This window comes from Nyctereutes procyonoides, unplaced genomic scaffold (assembly GCF_905146905.1).
Source record: "Nyctereutes procyonoides isolate TBG_1078 unplaced genomic scaffold, NYPRO_anot_genome, whole genome shotgun sequence".
Classification (NCBI taxonomy): Eukaryota; Metazoa; Chordata; class Mammalia; order Carnivora; family Canidae; genus Nyctereutes; species Nyctereutes procyonoides.
In genome coordinates, this window is record NW_026575049.1 from 34073109 (window position 1) to 34093588 (window position 20480).

Here is a 20480-nt window from a genome sequence, read left to right on the forward strand (position 1 = left end):
GGGGGACAGAGATGGCAACTACCAGCACTGGTCCCACCAAGGCAGACGGAGAATGCAAAACACGGTGTCTGGCCAGCACTCTGGCCCCAGAGAGCCCCAGCAGGCTCCTGTCTCTCCGGGAGATGCTACAAGATTAACAAAGGAGTCTCCTAAGCATCTGGTCCAGGCATCTTTCAAACTTACTTTTGTGCTGGGTCCCAGGATGAGCCGGACTGTAAGTGAGCCCTTCGAGAGTGGCTTTTTCATTCCCTAACGCCCTATGGCTCCCCTGGCAATAAGCCCTGTTTTAAGGCTGGGTGCTTTGGGGGCTCATGTCTCTGATGCGTTCCCAAGGGCCAGGGTGCCTGATGTGGAGCACAAACCCCTGGTTCCTCAGAGACAGGCTCTATATTAATGAGATTCTCCCAACTGTTGGTCTCTGTGCCTAGGGTGGGCTTCCTTGCAAGGCCATGTCTCTGCCCCTATCCATCCCCATGCGGCCCTTTTATCCTTTGTTGTGGAGACACTGTTCATCTAGGTAGCTTGAGGCCCTTTTCAGAGGGAATTGCTTCATATGTAGCTGTAGATGTGTTGTGTCTGTAGGAGATGAGGTTAGTATCCTTCTATGTTGCTATCTTAAACCTCCTCCCAATAAATTGTCTTAATAAAATATTGACAACAGCTATTAGGACCAAGTAGATCTCCTAGGTTTGCTTTACTTTTTTCCTCAGACCTGGGTCCTAGGGCTCGTCACAGCCCAGGTACAGCCAGCAAGAGCTCGAATCATGATCCAAGGCTCAGCTCTCGCCACCTGCTCGGAAAAGCACCTTCAATATTTTATCAGCTTGATATCCCTCTGATCACCTTATGGACCAGATTTATAAGATAATGTTTTCCTTCTAATGAAAACTTTTGGTGTTTCCTGGTAATCTTTATTTAGCTTTATATACTGATAGAGTACCTATAATATCACAATACCACGTGTGACTTCTTTGAAAGTGATCTTTTAAAAAACAATTAAGAAACCCAAGTAAAGAGGGATAAAAATTTTTTAATGTTGAAATATATTGGTAAATTGAGTAATCTACATTGTAGTACTAAGTGGCTACACATGGTCATCCTCAAATTAAGAACTTTCCAAATACCCCACTAACATCAATCATAAGTCCTTGAAAATACTATAGGATTAACTTGATGAGATGCTATGATCACACAAAGGAGGATGGGAGAATCAATGACTGCAAAGGATTCATGGTGACATCAGCCTTTGACTAAAGAAAATAGAAAATCAATCAAAACATGCATAAGGCATGCGAATTTTGGTGGCTTATTTTTCAACATTGCAATGTCATACATTGTTCCTAACAGAAGAAATCCTCTGACACTTACACAAAGCTGAAAACCAAAACATAAAAAACAGTCAAGAGAGAACCGTTAAGAAACAATTTAACCGTTTTACAGCTAAAAATTAATGTGACATAAAAATAGTGAAAGGTAACCCACAAATATATTACGTTAGGGATTCATTTATAGTGCCTTCTTATCTGAAGTTATAAATAGAATAAGGATTTTGTTATATAAAAACTATCAAAAAATTATCAGTGAAAAGACATGATCTTCATGAGCTGTGCTGAATGGCCAGGGAACAAGTCCTGCCAGACACAGCAGGCTAGCTCCAGATACCAGCAGTTTGTCAGCTTGTCTTTCACAGAAGGACCCCAGAAAGTTCCATATACCCGTGTATTGTTGACCTGATTCCTTTCTAGTACAACATTCAACATGTACCCATGGTTTCAATTACAGACTTAAGAATTTGGGTGGAGAGGGGAGGCGGAGCAGGCGACTATTTAGAATTTCCTTGGAAATTTCTGTACACATTATGATGTCCCGTGGAATGCAATTCCTTCCAAATCTCAATGAGCAAGCTGTGAAGACAACAAACAGCAAAAGGGGAGAGTCAGCAAGCTTAACATAGTACAACTCAGAAAAAAATAAATCAGCTTTAAGCCTACAAATTATTTACTGATTTTTTTTAACATTCGGTGCTTTATTTTATTTAAATTCATTTTGTCAGCATATAGTATATCACCCAGCAATCATCTCATCATGTTCCCTCCTTGATGCCCGTCACCCAGTTACTCTAACCCCCCACCCACTTCCCCTTCTGCAACCCTTTGTTTCCCAGAGTCTGGAGTCTCTCATGGTTTGTCTCCCTCATTAATTTCCCCACTCAGTTTCCCTCCTTCCCTTATAATCCCTTTCACTATTTCTTATATTCCACATATGAGTGAAACCAAGTGATAACTGTCTTTCTCTGAACAACATCTCACTCAGCATAATACCCTCCAGTTCCATCCACGTCGAAGCAAATGGTGGGTATTCGTCCTTTCTGATGGCTGAGTCATATTCCACTGTATATATAGACCACATCTTCTTTATCTATTCATCTGTTGAAGGACATTGAGGCTCCTTCCACAGTCTGGCTATTGTGGACATTGCTGCTATGAACATTGGGGAACAGGTGCCCCATTTCACTACATTTCATTTCACTACATTTGTATCTTTGGGATAAATACCCAGTAGTGCAATTGCTGAGTCATAGGGTAGCTCTGTTTTTACCTCCTTGAGGAACCTCCACAAGGTTTTCCAGAGTGCTGTACCAGCTTGGATTCCCACCCACAGTGCACAAGGGTTCCCCCTTCTCCACATCCTCTCCATCACTTGTTGTTTCCTGTCTTGTTCATTTAGCCATTCTCACTGGTGTAAATCGGTATCTCATTGTGGTTTTGGTTTGTATTTCCCTGATGGCAAGTTATGTGGATCATTTTTTCATGTGCTTATTGGCCATATTTACTGATTTTCTTTTCAGTAAAACATGCTCAAGTTTCATTCAATACTTAACACTTAATGTGTGGTTAGTACAATGCTAAGCACTGGTGACATTTACATAAAGAGACAACAGTGAGGAAAGAGACTTATAAACTTAGAATTAAAATATGACATGATAGGGACACTTGGGTGTGGCTCAGTTGGTTGAGCATCTGCCTTCAGCTCAGGTCATAATCCCAAGATCCTGGAATGGAGCCTCGCATCCGGGTCCCTGCTCAGTGGGGAGTCTGCTTCTCCCTCTCCTTCCCCATTTGTTTTCTCTTTCTCTCTCTCTCTCTCTCTCTCACATATATAAAATTTTTAAAAAATAAAATAAAATATGACATGATAATGGCCAGACCAAGCTGTACATCAACATTACCCAAATTAAGCATACAGACTGGTCAGCCATAATCCCATCCCCTCCCTACATGGTGGGACCCTGCTGGGAGAGGTGTAACCATCCACACTCGCTCCAGCTATCTGGGGGGAATCTGTTCCAGCCAGTCTCTCCAACGGGCATCTGAGAGCACCACTGAGAGTCCTCTGTGCTGCGAGTGCTTCATACATCTAAGTGGGCATAATTCTCACCCAAGAGTCATCGGCAGAAGAAACTATGCTTTTGTATCATGATAGTAGTATTGTAAGAGATTCCAAAATCATTTCCCGATTTGTTTCAAAAAGTAACCAAAATAATTTTGAATTCTGGTCATGGAGGGAGTTCAGTGGAATTACTTCAAGAGCTTTTACATGTTAGGTCAAAAAATATTTCCATAAAATATCCTCCTCTACAAAGGACAGTCTTCTCCTCAGGATTTCTCAATAACTTATGCCCAGAAAGCCATGAGTTCAGTCAGACATGTCACAGATGAGTACCACAGTGGATGCTTAGCAACTATGGAAAAGAACAGCCTTTCAAATTAGAACACTTTTCAGGTGATTCAAAGGGAGAGAGATGGCAATAAAATAATATATGTTTATATAGTCGTGAGCGGTGAAGATATATTTTAGCTAGGAGTCTAAAGTGGTGGGCTGGTTTACCAGCAAGACTGCTAAATTGTTATCAGGGAATTTAAGATCCATACATAAAGGTGAACAACCATCTTGTCCAACCACCCCATGAGAAAATCAAATTTGAGAAAGCCTGGAAGAAGGTTAGGGATTCCCGTGAAGTGCCGTGTTGGTAACAGAACTACCACACCTCCCAATACCTATTTACCTGACACCTCTTTCTACTCTATTCCCATACTTTTTGAAATATGACCTATTTTCAGGAGAATAACATATGCTCACTGTCATCTAGATTATCTTTTCTATTTGATGCAAATAACGAAAGTACTTCTGCAGTGGAGAACTAGCCGGGAATCCAGAGGGTTAGAGCTCTTAAAAATAATAGAAATAGAAAATCTCCAGCAAATTCCCAAAGAGAAAGTCAGTACTCTATATTGTGGTCATGGGCACTAGGGACTATAGCTCCATAATGCTTTCACCTTGAAGAGAAAATCTTCTCAGAAGTGGCTACCCAAGGTTGTCATATTTCTTGTTATATTTCTTTCTTACCCAGTTTCTGTGTCTCTCTCCCACAGTGGGATAGCTTATTTGTCTCTTATTCTGTGACCCCTCCCCATCCCAAACACCAACTCCAGTAACTGGCCCTGAGCCAGAAGTTGGTTCAATTTCAAGTCAGTTTTGCTTTGGGTCTGGATCCAAAGGCTGGGTTCTCCTTACAAAACAGAATCTTGAAGTTTGAGATTTCTGAGAAACACCTAGCAACAATATCTACAGTTCATTCATCATTGAGACTAAATACATACAATTATTTTTAAAAAATACAAATAGTAAAAATAGAAAAAAAATAAATACCTCTTGATTATTGAGTCATGATATTTTCTTCTAATCTTAAAGAGAAAATTTTAAAAAGTTAATTGTTCAGATTATAAATAACATATTCTAGTTTCCTATAAAATGACAAATAGTAGTGACATATATGTATTTGCTAGTCCAAATCATAATGCAGAGAAACAGCAATGAGGAACAAATAACTATAGTATGTTACAAATAAGGTAATGCACCCTGTGCGCCAATCAAACATATTAACAGTCCTTTAAAACTATGCATCAGATAACTGTATAGTGGTTGGTAAACCAGCATTCTTTACCATGAGCTACACACTTGAGCAAGAAACTAGCTATGAGGCTGCTGTCATTCATGCCTGTTATCAGAAAGACATTAGCCCCACAATTACTACTTATTGAAATAGAAAAGGGGGCCTCATTTCATTTAATTATATCATACACAGTTGTTTTTCCTCTAATCATCAGACTGCTATCATACATCACAGGGATATATTATAAGAATTTACCTTTATGTTCTACAAAAACTCCATAAACTTACTGAAACACTTGCTTTCACTGTCATACTGTCACTGAAATTAACAATAAGTTTAAATTATCCATGGAAAAAAACTTTATAAATCCATGGAACATAACCACAAATAGAAGCTAAATTTTGCTCTGGAACTACTCTCATCATGTAGGTGGCAATTTCAACAAATGACTACAGTGAACAGATAATGGTTTTTCTACATGGCTAACTGCAACTGAATAATATGTAGGTTGAGTCAGGCAAGCTGAAATATAAATTTCATGTTTTTTTTCACAAAACAAAATGATAAATACATAGGGAAAGTAAATATCACGACTTTACTTACTTTTGCGTACAGTCTTTGTTTGATTAGATATCATATTGACAGCTTCAGATGGCAGACCTACATATACCCCTCCATAGTTTCTTAATGAAAAGAAGCACATATAGAAAATTCAGACCAATCTCAATGATACTCTATATTTGCCAAAAATTATAGAAGCATGGAATACAGCCAACAATTATAGAACTATTTAAACAGGGATCCCTGGGTGGCACAGTGGTTTGGCGCCTGCCTTTGGCCCAGGGCGCGATCCTGGAGACCCGGGATCAAATCCCACGTCGGGCTCCTGGTGCATGGAGCCTGCTTCTCCCTCTGCCTATGTGTCTGCCCCTCTCTCTCTCTCTCTCTCTGTGACTATCATAAATAAATAAAAATTTAAAAAAAAAGAACTATTTAAACAACTCATGACTTCTCAAAAGTAGGGTCTGAAATATTATTGCACTTAAAAATAAAATTTTTAAAAAGAAAAAAAATAAAATTTTTTCTATGTTAAAAAGAAGCTCTATATGAAAAAAGAAAGCTATGTTGAGTTAGTAGAATTTTTAGATATTTAACTTGGAATGAGGAAGAGGAAAGGAAATTGGGATTTTTATAACTGAGTACAGTAATAAATATCCATAGAGTAACATGTTAATCAGTCAACATACATCAAGAATTCAGAGTGGTGAACAGAATAGTAGGTGCTATGCAACATTTCCCTAGAGGTAGATACAAACATAAAAGGAGGGGAGAGAGAGCCAACAAGTCATGAGATTAGAGTGAGTCAACCAGAGGAGAGGGAGAATGAAGGAAGGAAATCCATTAGGGAGAATAGCACATCCAAGAACCATAGGACAGAAAACAGTGCAGGCCATGTGCACAGGACAAAATCCAAGCTTGCTTGAAAGCAAAGATTGTGAATCCTGGGCAAGTTCTTTCTCAGATCACATGCTCCTACCTGTATTCCATGCACCAGAAGTTTTCTGGGTGTAATCTGTGTTATTGGTGATGTACCACGGTGTTAAATTACATCTGTACATTCAATTAATCCATGGAAGGTGGCCAAAATTATTCAAATTAAAGCCAGCTTTAATTTAATTTAGGTCAAACATACCTCCTCTTGTCATCTTCCGTTATCGATTCTTCTGTTCTAAAAGGTCAAAAATATTTGCTATGAGCCACTTGGTCACATAGTCAGAAACTGCATTATTGGTTATGAGTAAAAGAGGGCTACTGACTTAAAGTCAATTCTATTTATTTCAAGTTCTTCCATCAAGTAATTCTGTAACACACCATTGTTTCCACCTCATTCATGTATTTAAAAATTAGTCATTTTCTACTCAACAAAATGTGCAAATCCAGCAAATGCTAAGAAGCCCAACTGCTAAACAAAAGGACATAAGGAGGGCAACCGAGATTGCAAAAACCACGTTAACGTCGCATCAGGAAGCCTAGGTTCTTGTCCTCCGTGTGCCACCAACACAGACAGGCTGTGGGCAAGCTGTCTGCCTGCATCTCATCTGTAAAATGAGGCTGTCAACCAGAAGGTTCCAAGATCCCCTCGAGTCCTAGGGGACTATGATTCTGTGACACTCATGCCACTCAGTGGCACCACTCTAGGTATGAAAAATTTCTTTAGTGCAAAAGAGTTCATGTCAATTTGACTTCCTTCTATCTAAAAAAAAAGGCCATTTTATACATGATCTGCACAGAAAAGGTGCAAATGTTTAAAAGGAAATTTTTAGAGGGAATCACTATTTTAAAATGCACAGCCTCTTTCCTTGCATGAGAGGAATCCATATTCTACTGATATTCCTTGGCATGTTTCTAAAAGGATTGGGAAGCTTTTCCTTCAAGCACTAGTTAACATACATAAGTTACTTTTCTTAAGGAAAAAAACCCCAAGATTCAAATGTATCTGGCTGAACTCAGCATGTAATTCTAAAGGGCTTCAGCCAAGAAGAAAGAATAAAAACATCTAAACAGCTTTACTGAATCTTCTAATTTTAGGGACTGTCTAATCATGGTTTCACCCATTTAAAAGCCGTGAATGTTTCAAATGTATATGTATAGGAGATTTTGCTTCATTGCATCTGCCAGTAAGTCTCAAGCCTATAAAGAAGGGAGGTGTAGAACTGGGAATCATCCATCAAACACTGGCCATGCCCACAGCTAATACTCTGATAGAGTGCAAAATCCACCTTGAGATCTAATTTAACCAAATTGAGCTCACAACCTAAATTCACCAGATAACTGTCAACTTCATTCATCTCCTGCTAAAGTTGGATCGTTTTTTAATTCAAAGGTGTCAAAGCCATATTGTATTAGAAATGGAGTTATGCTTATTGAAGTAGTATAACAAAGTGTTGTTCACTACTTTTAATTAAAATCGATTTGTAACCTGTTAGTGTAGACAACAGGAAAATGATGATGACTAACTTGCTGGAGTATATTAGGACTGTCTACCTCAGACCAAAATGACTAATGCTATCATGACGTTACTGAGGCTAGGTGGCACTGGTAGGTTTGGACATATACAATGTCTCTTTTCTAGCACAGCTATTCTTTTCAGAGCCAACTCTGTTTAATTCTTTCTCCCCTTGCCTAATTCTGCTTAAGGATATACTAAAGGTTTTCAAATATATTTTAACTCCCCCAAGTGTAAGAAAATACTAAATTATCTTTAATCTACTATCTCTTACAAAGTATTCAATACCCTGAAGCCACTCTGTGTTCTCCACTATAAAATTAATCAACAACTTTGTACATCTGACTTGCAGAAATGATAATGTAGCTGCCATATGCATTGGATAATAAATTAAGCTTCAGACATGACTAAATCATTAAAAATACCACTTATAAAGACTCATTGGATGTCTACTCTTTTAAGCCTTCAAGTAAGTTACAATGTCTGCCTTTGCATATACGCTCTCACCTATGAGCTGCTGCTTCATCCATTCCTCCCACAAACAATTATTCTACAATACAAGGACCACACAGGTAAAAATGGCAGCATCATTGAGTCTCTCCTGTGTGTCAGATATAGGGCAGGGCACTTTATAGGCATGAGTGTGATTTTCCTCACAACAGCTCTGAGAGTTTAGACCTGGGAAAATAGGTCTACAGAATCACGTCATTAATAAATATGCAAGACCAATAAGTAAGACAGACATTTAGACTCCATCTGACACCCCTGGGGGGTTCAGTCAGTGAAGCATCTGCCTTGGGCTCAGGTCATGACCCCACGGTCCTGGGATGGAGTCCTGCATGGGGCTCCCTGCCCAGTGGGGAGCCTGCTTCTCCCTCTGTCTGCCGCTCCCCCTGCTTGTGTTCTCTCACACGCGCTCTCTTGACAAATAAATAAATAAAATCTTTAAACCCCATCTGATACCAAAACCCATGCTCCATATTATAATTCATCCCTTGCTTCTCAAATAGGAAGATGGAAAAGTAAAAACACCGCCAGTGAGAAACCAACAAGGTGGCCACCCTGGACCCAGGGACCACCTCTGCACCAGTCCCAACAAACACTTTGAGCATCAGCACACTCTCACAGCCTCCCGTGGACTGTACAGCACATGCTGTACATGTAACAGCATGGTTTCCTTCACTCCTCAGCACAATCCTGCACAGTGGGGATTACCCACATTTTTTTAAAGATTTTATTTATTTATCCATGAGAGACATAGAGAGAGAGAGACAGAGGCAGAGACACAGGCAGAGGGAAAAGCAGGCTCCATGCCGGGAGCCCGATGAGGGACTCGATCCCAGGTCTCCAGGATCACACCCTGGGCTGAAAGCAGCGCTAAACCGCTGGGCCACGAGGGCTGCCCAATTACCCACATTTTAAAGATGAAAAGCAGAGGCTCTGAGAGGTTGAGGAGCAGGACGGAGGTTACACAGCTAGGTAACCACGGTTTGTGTGATTCCTAACTCCCACTTCATAAACTGTGAGCCCATACTCAGGTGTATCAGAGAAACATCTCCATCTCCCAAGCAGGGTCTCCAATTTTTATCATCTCACTGAAGGAAAGAGGGAAGCAAGACAATAATAGCCTGAGTCAATATTTTATTAACATTAGAAGAAACTTCTGACTACTCCAGGGACAACTGATCTTTGTAGAACTTGTTGAATTGCTATAGAACTCATTTGTATCCAAGTACAAAATTGGCTCTGACGGACAGTTATGTTAGGATCTATTCATCTGGACAATATAGTCCAGACTGAGGTTAAATCAGAAAATAGTGGTTGGTCTAAAAGCAATCTCCTTGTGAACAGACACGTCCAAGCCGGTGTGTTCAGCTGCCTGGGGACCAAATGCTGCCATGCCCATGTCCAAGAGGATAGCATCCTACCAGCTGGGGTAATATGGTCCTGCCCCAACTGCATCAGAAGAAGGAATGACTCACTAGGCAGCAGTAAAGATTCCTGAAAGGTCATTTCTTACTGATAAGAGAAGTGGACATTATCGTGGGGCAGTTCAAAACTGGGGTGTTGAGCTTAGTATACCGCTAAGCATTTACCAAAGCTTCAGAATTCTAATCCTCAGGACACCCGGGTGGCTCAGGGGTTGAGTGTCTGCCTTCGGCGCAGGGCCTGATCCCAGGGTCCTGGGATCGACCTGCATGAGGCTCCCTGCAGGGAGCCTGCTTCTCCCTCTGCCTGTGTCTCTGCCTCTCTGTGTCTCTCATGAATAAATAAATAAAATCTTTAAAGAAGGGATCCCTGGGTGGCGCAGCGGTTTGGCGCCTGCCTTTGGCCCAGGGCGCGATCCTGGAGACCTAGGATCGAATCCCACATCGGGCTCCTGGTGCATGGAGCCTGCTTCTCCCTCTGCCTGTGTCTCTGCCTCTCTCTCTCTCTCTCTCTGTGACTATCATAAATAAATAAAAATTTAAAGAAAAAAAGAAACAAATTATAAAATCTTTAAAGAAAAAAGAATTCTAATCCTTGGGGAAGTTCCCAAGTTTTGAAGAATGCCCTGGCTCTCAGAATATCTGGGCTGCCCCACCTGTACACCATTTTAAGGAATCACTGTGGGCTTTTTCTCCTCATAAAACATATTGTGAAAGATTTTGTTATCAAACCACTTTAATAATTCATTTGCAGATATTCCCTTAGACATAGTAGTGCCAAAGAGACCGTCTGATGAGCCTGGGATGACTGCAGTGTGGTGAAGGTGCTGTGTCCTCTGAACCAAAGACAAATAAGTTCTACATTTTGGTAAGCCTGGGCAGCAGCTTCCCTTCCGGCACACTCCGCTTTCCATTCCATTTCTGAAGTAATGAACATAGTGTGTGGTCCTTCTTCAGCCCCGCTGATGCAGAACGCCAGTCTGGGAACCGGGATCAGGCCAAAGCATCCCCCACCATGGAGGAGTTTCTGTTTCTCACGGAGGTCTTGATTATTTCTCTTTTCTGGTCACTACAGCTTAGGTGGGAAGGCAGTGGCTATTGTGAGGCCTGCAGCTGTCACTGCTGCTCAGTTACTAAATCTGTGCCCCAAGCCAGGGACAGAAGTGGAAGGGGGGGCAGGACAGGAAGCCACACCTCCCCCGGCTTTGTGAGAACAGCAGCCAGGGACAGATGGTCAAAAAGGTCCTCGGAAACGACGTCGCTACCCTGCATTCTGCCGGCACTAAAGCAGGGTAGTAAGGACAAAGACTAAGATGACTCCACCCTTGAACCTCCCCTTTGAGAGAAGAGCTGGAAGATGGAATGGCTGCATGCTAGAAAAGATGGACAATACACTGCAGGTGACCCGGAAGAGAGGGCAGTCTGCTTTACTGCGCTAAAAACACCCCTTAGGGGGCACCTGAGTGGCTCAGTCAGTTGAGAGTCCAATTCTTGATTTCAGCTGGGGTCCTGATCTCAGGGTCCTGGGATTGAGACCTGTGTCAGGCTCTGTGCTGGACATAGAACCTGCTTGGGATTCTCTCTTTGCTCACTCACTCTCTCTCTCTCTGTCTCTCTCTCTCTCTCTCTCTCTCTCTCTCTCATAAAACAAAAACAAACACCACTCAGGAGCTAGTTGTTCCAAATATTTCTACAAACCTGGCCTACCCATAATCGCACTCCCTTAGAAAAGGAGCAAGTGCACACACGTCAACCAGAGTGAGCCTCCTATCAGAGTAATCCATTCCCAAAGAATAGTTTTGAAACAGTTCAGGAGTCAATGCCCAGACCCCTACAACAGAGACACTGAAAACAGGAAAATGAACCCAAAATGAGAAAGAAATGTTGAGAATAGTGTTTCTACCAGGAGAATGAAAATGCAAAAAAAAAAAAAAAAAAAAGCAGAGTTACAGGAGGTAAGGGACCAGCCACCATAACCAAATCACCTAAAAACAAGAGGTGAAAGGTGACTTTTACCAGTTCCCTGCCACCACCACCCCCCCACCCCCCTTGGCCCCACTTTTACCAGCAAGGAGCCCCAGGCTGGGGACAAGGAGAGGAAAGGAAACCCCCCAAATTACCAAGGAGAGAAGAGTGATCTGGAGATGAAGATGCAGCATTTCAAGACAAATTCTGATCAAGCTAGGAAACCTGGGCTGGACTTTGGTGTCTACTGTCCGCTGTGGTCTCCCGCCTCCGAATCCTGCCCCTCCCCATACCTTGGGCTGCAGGGCTGGGACTCTGGAAAACACTCTCCTCTGTCACCGAGGTCCCCCATTATGTTCCACCAAAGGAGAGGCCAGAGAGACATAAGAGACATAAGTGCAAAAGGAGGGAAAGAGGGCTGCTCTTCCCAGCTTTGCTTGCTGTGCTGTCTGCATCACCCCAGCAGCTGGTTCCAGTTTCCAGAACAAGCCCTGGATGACAAAATTCAGATGTGACAGCACTGACCTGGCAGGGTGCCCCTAGCCCCACTGCCTCAGCGTTCTGGGTCCTGTAGACTCCCTCTCCTCTATATCCTAGATTTTGATCACTCCAATCTCTTTCCTTTGTCACTCCAGCCCGAGGAGTGGTAGCCACTTCCTGCTATGACCACCCCTAATTCCTCAGTCTCCCTCTTGTACACCCTCAATCCTCTGCGACCCACTGAACCAATTCTTCATAGTGAATTCTCTCTGCTAAAATAGCTAATGTGTTTTTCTTTTCTTTGTCTGGACATTAACGATACATTATGTGGTAGCAAGAATGGGGTTTATTTCCCACCCCCGGGGTGAAGATGTCTTACCAAAGCAGCTGAAGCACTGGCTACTTGCTGTTTGTCAGGCCAAAAATGTACTGGACCAGTATGATGTGCAGAAGGGTTATCGGTAAGATCAAGATATTGCAGAACAGAGGATGAGAGAAAGCAGGGGAGGGGGATCCCTGGGTGGCTCAGCAGTTTGGCGCCTGCCTTTGGCCCAGGGCGCAGTCCCGGAGTCCCGGGATCGAGTCCCACGTCGGGCTCCTGGCATGGAGCCTGCTTCTCCCTCTGCCTGTGTCTCTGCCTCTCTCTCCTCTCTCTGTGACTATCATGAATAAATAAATAAATAAATCTTTAAAAAAAAGAGAGAGAGAAAGCAGGGGATCTATGGAACAGGTCAGAGGGTGACATATACTGTTGGTCACACCAGGTAAAAGCAAACTGTTTCTGTAATCTTGCAAACTGGTTGAGAGAGAAAGTATTTGCCAACCAAAGGTTGCATAACAGGAGCTGGAGGCTACGCTGATTACTTTCAATTAAGACACTACACGTTAACCAGAAGCTGGAATCACCCCTTCATGGAGTTTACAATAATCAAAGTCACTGACTAAAATAAACCTGCCTTCTGCACAGGCCACACAGGCAAGTTAATTGGGGATGTGAGAAGTATCTCCATGCTTTCATTTTTTCAAGTCTCTGGTGCTGGCACTAATTTCTGCAACTCCAGGGAAGGAAATTTCCATGGGCTTCCACTTGGCCTTCCTGCCATGACAGCCGTGACTTCACAGGTTGGGGGGGCAATAGGTGGCTTCTGCCAGTTGCAAAATACGTCCCCTAATTATGAATTCAAGAACTAAGGGAAAGCCAGAGCACGGGTCTCCAGACTACAGGGCACAGTTTAATCTGAACATTAGCCGAATTTCCTGACTATCATAAGCCTGCCCATGGACTGGTGGGCCACAGTGGCATTTGGGGTCCTCAGATATTAACACCAATTCAAAACCAGTATCTAGAAAGCTCTAACAGGTTCAAATACTTCCATTTGCTCTGGATACGACTGCTCCAGTAAATGGACACAAGTCCCTTTGAGGAAAATGTGGAGAAATAGCTACAGTACTTATGTGTTGGCAAGTGTTGAAAGTTCCCTCAAGGCAACATGGCCTCAATCACTGGGAGTCCGACTTGGGTCTGGAAACTGGGTTAAGTGGCTGTGCCCTTCCACTGTGGTGACTCAAGTTAGGCTTCTGGCTCACAGACCAGAAGTTTTTGTCTTATAAAAATATAGAGAGGGAGAAAATGAACCTTTAGAAGGCTACCCTTCTAATTTATCGCCAGGGAGACTATAACCAACCAGCTATGATCAAAGTGCCTTCTAGGATGAGCCCTTCGGCCCTTTCATCCCAACTCTGCTGCCCATAATGGCAAATGTCCTCACCTTGTCTCGGGTGGTTAAGTTCTACTGCTTGGTAGAAATTCTGTCCTCTGGGATCCCGTCATGCCCAGAGATAAAGAGCCCATCTCAGGCGTAGTGTCTCCTCAGCCACAGCCACCTTACAGAGGACCTCCAGCTTAGAGCCCATCAGGGACATCCTGTCACTAAGTGTTCCTTAAATTTCTCAAAGCCTTAGGGGAGGGGGCATCCTCAGCAGTGGGGAGCACATCATACTCAAGAAATTCACACCAACATTCCTATCTCCTTAAGCCTTTGGATTCCTTCCTCTGTGGCATCCCAGGAAAGTTCTGGCCTATTCTGCCCCTGGTCAGAGTGTAAGCTCATTGAGTCTGAGTTTGCCAACCAGGTTAATAAACCCATTGAGTCCCCACCATGCACTTAAATTATTAAATCCAGAATCTCTGATAAACACAAAACTATCAATAAATTCAGTCTAAATCAGTATATACTCCTTCCTCCTTGGTCTCTCACCCTTAGGATCCCATTTCCACAAACATGTCTTAGATTTCTGGTAATATAAACTATAAAATCCTGCAATTACGTCGCAATATAAGCTCATTCCTTTCAGGTCAGACTGTGTGTCTGTTCATTGGGAGTACACGGAGCATTGACTAGAGCCAGAAGGTGGGAAGGGGTGGCTGGAGTAGGTCTGGAGGACAGGCATCACCTAACATGGCCACATCCCCAGGGGAGAAGACCCAACTCCACACCTCCCCCACCTAGCTGACACAACCCCTTCCCAAAGGCACTCCTGGGAAAACTGGAAGCTTCTGGCTGGCAAAGATGGGGAAAGTTAAGTCAGCTTAGTTTCATCTCAATTCTAATTTAGGCCAGTCTAGTGCTCTCACAAGAGGAGTGAGAACCTGAAGAGGCTAGAACAGCTGTCTCCAGCCAAACCAGGGGCTGAACAGCTACAAAGTGCTCCCTACAAGATAGAACTGAATCTAAAACAGCTAACAAAAATAAATAAATAAATAAATAAATAAATAAATAAATAAATAAATAAATAGTAAAACAGCTAACAGAGGGGCACCTGGGTGGCTCAGTGGTTGAGCATCTGCGTTTGGCTTAGGTCATGCTCCCAGGGTCCTGAGATCAAGCTCCGTGTGGGGCCCCCTGCCTAGTGGGGTACCTGCTTCTACCTCCCCCTCTGCTGCTCCCCCTGCTTCTGGATTCTTACTCTCTCTGTTAAACGAGTAAAATGTTTTTTAAAAAATTTTTTAATGTTTTAAATAAATAAAACCACTAACAGAAAAGCTCCTCCATTTGACCTGATTTCAATGCCCCAACACAACAAGACAAGAAAGTCACGGCCCCCTTTGTTCCCGGTTTCCCCAGCTCAGTAAAGAGTAATGAGAAGAAAGGAAAAGTTTGAAGAGGCAAGTAGACTTTTTTTTTTTTTTAATTCAGTGCTATAAGCAAACACTTATTTGAATAGGTTTAAGGGTCTGGAAAGGCCAAGATTTAAATAGAGTTTAATTCACCGGCTCAGGTTACAGATTCAAGTTCTTAGTCACGTGCACCTTAGTCTCAGTGGAGGGGCAGGTACATGAGCAATGGAAGGGGGTCTGGGGGAAGGGTCTAGAACTGGGAGAGAGGGTTCAGGGATCCACAAGGTTCATTTTGCAGTGGTGCCCAGGACCAAGGCTTATGTCTCCAGCGACAAGAGCAAAGTCATGCTAACAGGCTCGAATTAATTTTAAGTAGGGACTCCATTTTCTTTTCTTTTTTGTTTATATTTTATTTATTTATTCATGAGAGACACAGAGAGAGAGGCAGAGACACAAGGCAGAGGGAGAAGTAGGCTCCCCCATCGGGAGCCTGATGTGGGATTCGATCCCAGGACCCCGGGATCAACCTCTGAGCCAAAGGCAGAGATGCTCAACCACTGAGCTTCCCAGGCCACCCCGTGCTCCATTTTCTAGTTACATGTGAGCCACTACTCTATAGAGGGCGTGTGCAGGATGCACTTGTTTTCTCCGAAGGGAGCACAACCGAAAGCCTGCTGGTAAGTGGCTTTCTCTGCTATCAAGAGAATGTTTTATTTCTGATCATCCACAGCATATACAAATGTGTGGAAAGTGATGTAACATTTGAAAAAAATGTTAACAGTGAAATCATCTTAATCATAAGCTCACAACCCATCCTATGAGGAAAACCTTTTAAGCCACAAGAACCTTTCTAACTAACATGTGGAACATGTAGGAACAATTCTGGATCAGGTTTAAGAAATAACAGTGGGCATTTTATTAAAATAGGATCTCTTTCTTGTGGGCAAAGATTTAGTTTCTTTTATCAAAGAATAGATGTTCGTGGAGAAAGAACATGTCGAGGGTGAAGCCACCCCTTGACACTCATGATAATTTCCCAGAGTAAGATGACAGACTCTCGGGCTCTGACTCGGATTCTTGGTCATGGCATCAACAACATTTGCAGAGACAAGTGTTACTGAGGGTGGACCACAAGTCAACATATTTCCCCCCACTTTGGAGATTATTGAAAAGATAAATCCTCTGTTGATAGTTAAAATGACACACCCATGCAGAGTAGTAGATTGTTTAGTAATCTCTATCTCACCAAAATTGACCTAACCCATGGCTCTCCCTCCCACAGGCATGTCAGAAAAAGAAGAGAAAAAAAAAAAACAACCCACCAACGGTAACCACCACAATTAAGCTACAGTTGGATAACTTTAGGTTTCAAAACCCCTTTCTTATATCTCAGCATTTCCATCAAATACTTGTAGCCTACTTCCTGTGAACTTGCTAAACCAGCAGGGTACTCTTCCTACCCTTCTCAAATTCCCTCTGCTTCATGCCAGCTTTGTAGACCTTTCCTAAATGAACCAGAGAGACTGAATTTCTCTCTAAATATAAATAAGCTGTGACATCTATACAGTCAAGGTTTCAGAAAAATGAGCTGCCTCAAAGCCAGCTACATGTCTGTGGTTGCTCTGGGGCAGGTTGGCTCCCCTCTGCCCTTTCTTTTTGCATTAATATATTTGTGCGTGCCTGTTTACAACAAAATATCCAAATAGAACACTTAGACCTTTTAGTTTACTCCACTGTGATTGTCATTTTATCCACAGCTATCATATTAATTAAGAGAAACCTTATTTAGATTTACTCTATCAAACATAAGTCACTACATTTCCGTCCTCAGTAACACCTGGTTCAAAATATTTTTGTCACTATATTAGTTTGGTTTCTGGGTTGTATAAAATAGCTTTCCCAAGTGACCTAAAAAAAAAAAGTTTCAAAGGTAAAATAATGGAACCATGGCATGGATACATTATGTGTACTTTTAAGATCAAATATAGATGACAAATATTAGCCCGCCAGCAGCCAGCCACTCCAATTAGCATCTCCTGTTTCAGCCTGGCTATATAGCTTGTCTCATTTCCCTAGTCTTCCAGAACACACATAGTTATGTGACAAATGATTTATTTTTTACTTATTTATCAAGAAAAGTGTTCTAAATATAGAGCTATTCTTATTAGCAATTATCTAAGAAGTAGAAAAACAGCACGCAGTCTTTTCTTTTTCCATATTTGCAGTGTCACTAAAGAGGCTAAGCTTATTTTGATTTGTAAACAATAAAATTTAATATGGAAATGTCTTAAGACCACGTACATAGCTCTAGTTATTTTTAGTTGCCATTCACAATAATATTTTGGAATAGGCTTCTTAATTGACAATGTTTATTTCCTTGACACTACAGCTCTCCAGATAAGGTATAATCATTTAATTTTCTTTATAATATGTTCTCATGATGGCTCCTGCTTTTTTAGTGTGACCTCCAGCAATTCTGCCACGTAATTACGTAGGATTTGGAGCAGGATTAATATATTATCATTGACTATTTTGGACTATATGTAATCTCATTCATTTCTTCAAAATTCTAACATTCCTTTGGACAGTTATCTTTAAATCTCTCTCCTTGTATGAGCCCCTTGGCTAATATTGGTCCCTCTCTTCCAGAATGTGTTAACTGGGAAATATGAATAACATTCACTCTTTGTACGGAGGCAATGGATCAAGAGCCAAACTGCGATTTCCCTACCCTCCTTCTGCTCTCCTTCTAAGAAGCACACGGTGCTCAGGATTATTTTGGCATTGGTGGCAGAAGCATCGTTTGCTAAGGACAGGAATGTTCTCTCCACCTCCTTACCTTAAGAAAACTTGCTTCTCCCTGATGGTATCACTTTTCTCAAAATATCCCAGTGTCTCCAAACAGCCGGCAGACTCCCGATCTTCCCCCAGAACTCTTTCCGATGGGGCCGATTTCACCTTCACTCAAACCCTCTGCTCTAGGCATTGGAACCCCGCTATAGCAGCTTCCAACTGCACTAATGATTTTTGGACCTGACTCAAAGGTTTTTCTTCTGAACCATCATTATCTTGGATAATTTTAAATTCAATGAAAATCACCTAATCGACCCTTGATTCACATTTTGCTGATTTCCTCTAATCCAACAACTTTTATTACTATGCTAATAACCCACCCACTCCCATGACTGCTCAGAGGAGCTTAGTTCCTGGATCGACTTCACCTCTGACATTTTACAGTAGACAATCTCACTCCCTGAAGGGGAAAAAATCATCCTTCCAATCTTCCCCTCCCACCCTCATCCCCAAGAAGCCTCCTGTCCAGCCACCCTCCTGTCTCCCCATCCATCAGCCCCACAAGGCTTGCCCTCTCTAGCATGTGCCTTGCACTCTCTGGTCACTACCAATCTCTCTGTGTCTGGGCGTGGACCCACCCATCTGTTTTCTTTCTTTCGGTTCCTATTGCACTGGCTCTACTAAGGACTATCTGACCGTGTACTGATGGGCAAACAATGGGTCTGTGTAATTCCTAACTGCAGCTATGCACTGATTCTCCTACGTCGGATATTCATGGCCAAGCCTCTGCCAAGCCTCTTCAACGACACCTAAAACATCTAATAATTATTCTAGCTGCCACCTATGGGTAGCAGCAAAGCACAATGCCAAGTATTACACCGGGATACTAAATATACTGTACCAATAACCATCACAACCCCTTGAGCAGTTACTTAACCTCTCCGCGCCCCATCTCTTCACTTGTAAAATGAAACAGCATTACTGTCTCCACCAGATAGTCATGGGTATCAAATGAGATAAGGTAGTATCTGGAAATCACCATGTGGGTTATAGTCCTCAATAAAGGTGAGCTCTAGTAACAGAATGATGATGACAATGATGAAGATGGTTGTCCTGTACACCTACTATTATCCCAATTTCACAGCTAAGATTACTAAGGACGCAATATCACATAGCTAGTAAATGGTCATAGGAAGTTTAAATGCAGGTCTCACTGCTTCCAAAATACATGGTTTTTCAAATGCTACTTCCACAACATCCTCCTCAACCTCCTGCTACTTCATAGAGGAGGAGCCAGCCCATCAGATACCCTCAGGTTTGTAACAAGGACTAGAGGGCTCAGCTGACAGGCGCACTGGACATAAGAAATCCATAAAGAGTTCCAAGGACATTCAAAATGAAAGATTCATAATTTCATTTTATTTAAATGCACCACTTCAGTGTGTTTTGTTAACTCATTCTGAGATATTCTTTTCTGGTCACTACCTTCCATAACAATGTAACTGCCTCATCAAGAAAAGAATCTTCGGGATCCCTGGGTGGCGCAGCAGTTTGGCGCCTGCCTTTGGCCTAGGGCGTGATCCTGGAGACCTGGGATCGAATCCCACGTCAGGCTCCCGGTGCATGGAGCCTGCTTCTCCCTCTGCCTGTGTCTCTGCCTCTCTCTCTCTCTCTCTGTGGGACTATCATAAATAAATAAAAATTTAAAAAAAAATCTAAAAAAATAAAAGAATCTTCATGAAATGTCACCATACAAGTTTTAAGTGAAAGAAATATTTGAATTACCTTTTTAAACTGAGTGGTGATGATCTTTTATTTTCAACAGCAAACATTAAATTAGTGTCAAGTTATTTGTTTCTTAAAAAAATGTAATGTTCCTATAAATATCACTTGAAATTTAAATAAAGAGGGTTTTTTTTTTTTTAATAGCATGAAAATTGACCTACTGCAGAACATACTTTTCCACCTGCCCAGTTTTAAGTGCTTCCCATTTGGGTAACAGCATCTGGATCTGTCTTTAGAATGGGGACCACCACTCTCCCAGGCTTTGACCATATGGTCAGGGTGGAGCTAATAATGTTGATTGGCTCCTGAGATGGGCACATCCTGGCCAAGGCCTAACCAATATGAAGCCCACATTCCCCTGGCTCATTGGCTGACCCCAAGGGAGGCATATGGTCTCACGCTGTGGCAGGGAGATCCCTAATCCTAGGACTTTTGATCACACTATTAGGA

General features: G+C 42.2%; 1 long non-coding RNA gene across 1 annotated transcript; it reads right to left on the minus strand.

Moving 5' to 3' along the window:
* Nucleotides 1-1020: 1020 nt before the first annotated feature.
* On the minus strand, nt 1021-6677 carry LOC129511287 (uncharacterized). The gene is made up of 4 exons (XR_008664789.1): nt 6648-6677; nt 5558-5637; nt 4711-4745; nt 1021-1904 (listed from the first exon to the last, which is right to left on the minus strand). It is a non-coding gene; the product is annotated as an uncharacterized LOC129511287 (long non-coding RNA).
* Nucleotides 6678-20480: the final 13803 nt, after the last annotated feature.